This window comes from Orycteropus afer, unplaced genomic scaffold, assembly GCF_000298275.1.
Source record: "Orycteropus afer afer isolate SDZICR_OR568_19922 unplaced genomic scaffold, OryAfe1.0 scaffold00132, whole genome shotgun sequence".
In the NCBI taxonomy this organism is placed as follows: Eukaryota; Metazoa; Chordata; class Mammalia; order Tubulidentata; family Orycteropodidae; genus Orycteropus; species Orycteropus afer.
Genome location: NW_006921719.1, coordinates 103,647 through 106,735, shown reverse-complemented (window position 1 = coordinate 106,735; position 3,089 = coordinate 103,647). Strand labels below are relative to the sequence as shown.

The 3,089-nt window shown below is 39.3% G+C and overlaps 1 pseudogene; it reads left to right on the top strand.

Annotated features, from left to right (window-relative positions):
• The first annotated feature begins 774 nt into the window (after positions 1-774).
• Positions 775-2,811, top strand: LOC103200626 (annotated as a pseudogene).
• The last annotated feature ends 278 nt before the right edge of the window (positions 2,812-3,089 follow it).

Below are 3,089 nucleotides of genomic sequence, written 5' to 3'. Positions count from 1 at the left end.
ATTTATTCCTACATGTTTCATTACTTTAGGTGTTATTGTAAATGGAATTGTGTCTCTAATTTCCATTTCAGATTTCTCACTGCTGGTTCATGGAAACCCCACTGATTTCTGTTTGTTGACCTTGTACCCTAAAACGTTGCTAAATTCCTCTAGGAGTGCTAGAAGTGTTCTTGTGGACTCCTTGGGATTTTGTGTATGAAGAATCTTATCATCTGTGAATACAGATAATTTTACTTGTTCTTTTCCAATCTGGACACCCTTTATTTCTTTTTCTTGTTTTAATGTTCTGCCCAGGACTTCTAATACAATATTAAATAGAAGTGGTCAGAGTTGGCACTTTCTTCTTTTTCCCAATTTCAGGGGGAAATCTCTCAGTTTTTATCCATTAAGTATAGTGCTGGTATTAAGTATAACATTTTCATGTATACCCTAAATCATACTGAGGAATTTGCTTTTTTTTCCAGTCTTCTTTGGGGTTTTCATTTGAGGGTGTTGGATTTTGTCAAATGCTTTTTCTGCATCTGTAGAGTTGATCAAGTGGTTCTTTTCCTTTGTTCTACTGATGTAGTACATTGTATTGATTGATTTTCTAATGTTGAACCATTCCTGCATTCCAGGCATAAATCTCACTTAATCATGGCGTGAGAATCTTATTATGGTGCTGGATTTTGTTGGCTAGTAATTGGTTGAGAATTTTTACATACATATTCATAAGGGATATTGCCCTAGGTCCCTGATGAATCACCGCAATCCAGGAGGCTCAAGGAAGATACAATGGATGAGCTTCATAGTCTGGATCTAAGAAGGCAAGAATTATTGGAAGCTAGATTTACAGGTGTTGCAAGTGGGAGAACTGGGAGCACTGGCAGTTACAGCATTGGAGCTAAAGCCTCAACAAATAATGAAAGCTCTAATCACAGTTTTGGAAGCTTAGGATCTTAAAGTGATGAAGAATCAGAGAGACATCAAGCAGGAAGCTGAAAGGACTGTGCAAGTATCAGAATCATCCAGGGATGGAGAAAGAGAAAAGCAGAAAATCAGAATGAAAGGAGTCAGGGAAAAACTATTGGACTTTTTTGAATGCGACTATTTTGAAAGCCAAGGTGGAAATAGCTCAGAGCCAGTAAGAGGAATACCTCCTGCAATCCGTTCTCAGAATTCATTCACATTCCACTCCTTCCTCTGTTCCACCGAATAGCTCTTCTCCTATTGTATTGGCTTTTGGGGACCACCCAATTGTACAACCAACGCAGTTATCCTTTAAAATTACTCAGACTGATCTCACAATACTGAAATGAGCAGCATTCAAAAGTAATAAAAACCAGGACCTACAAAAGAATGAAGGTCCTATTGATGATTTGCTCAGGGCTAACTCTGACCTCAGATGGCAAATAGATGAACAACAAACATTACTTGAAAACTACAAAGAATGATTAAATAAGTGCATGTCAATGAACAAGAAACTTCGTATTGAAAAGAGTACACAAGAAAAACTGTCAATCAGAGAGAAGAGTGCAAGAAAGATTATGCCTTGGGCACTTTACAACAGACATGGTGCCTCATGTACTGAACAATGGACAGATGGTTTTGCATTTCAGAATTTTGTGAAGCAACAAGAATGGGTGACTCACCAAAGGGAAGATATTGAAAGGCAAAGGAAACTTCTAGACAAATGCAAAACTCCCACAGCTAATAATACTCAGGCACACTCCACAAATTCTGAACCAAGAGAGTCAATGGAGTAGAAAATGATACCTTTGTTAGATCAAATTTACCACAACTGTTGACTTTGGCAGAGTATCACGTACAGGAAGAAATTTTCAACCTTAGACTAGGACGTCTCAAAAAGGAAGAGGCAGAAATGCAGGCAGAACTTGAAAGTTTGGAAAGAGTCAGAAATCTTCACATTTGAGAACTCAAAAGAATAAACAGTGAAGATAATTCACAATTCAAAGATCACCCAACATTAAATGAAAGATGTCTGTTACTTCATCTGCTTGGTACAGGTGGCTTTAGTGAAGTATTTAAGGCATTTGACCTTTATGAGAAAAGGTATGCTGCTGTGAAGTTCCATAAGCTTAATAAAAGCTGGAGAGATGGGAAGAAAGAGAACTACTACAAACATGCCTGCATAGACTATAGAAGACACAAAGAACTGCACCATCCCAGAATAGTTAAACCCTATGATTGTTTCTCTTTGGACAAATACACGTTTTGTAGTGTTAGAATACTGTGAATGTAATGATTTGGATTTCTATCTCAAGCAACATAAATTAATGTCAGAGAAAGAAGCTAGGTCTATTGTAATGCAGATTGTAATTGCACTAAAATATCTCAGTGAGATCAAACCTCTTATTATACATTATGGGAGCTCTGGTAGCATAGTGCCTAAGGCACTTGACTGCTAACCAGAAGGCTGGCGGTTCAAACCCATAAGCCACTCCTGGGATGGAACATAGGGCAATCTACTTCCTTAGTGATACTGCCTCAGAAACCCAAGGAGGGGTCGCTATGAGTTGGGTCCGACTCGACGGCACATAACGACAACAACAACAACAACAACAATTATACATTATGATCTTAAGCCAGGAAACATTCTTCTGGTAGCTACAACAGCATGTAGAGAAATCAAAATCACTGATTTTGATCTGTCCAAGATTGTGGATGATGATAGTTATGGTGTAGATGGAATGAATCTAACTGTCCAAGTAGCAAGCATTTACTGGTATTTACCCCGAGTGCTTTGTAGTTGAAAAAGAGCCCCCAAAGATTTCCAACAAGGTTGATGTGTGTTCCATTGGAGTCACATAGTGCCTAAGGCATTTGACTGCTAACCAGAAAGCTGGTGGTTCAAACCCACCAGGCACTCCTCAGAAGGAAGGTTGGGCAATCTATTTCCATGGTGATCTTGTTGTTGTTGTTAGGTGTCATCGAGTTGTTTCTGACTCATAGCGACCCCATGCACAGCAGAACAAAACACTGCCCAATTCCGCACCAGCTCCATGATCCCAGCTATACTTGAGCCCATCATAGCATCCACTGTGTCAATCCATCTCGTTGAAGGCCTCCCCCTCTTTCGTTGACCCTCC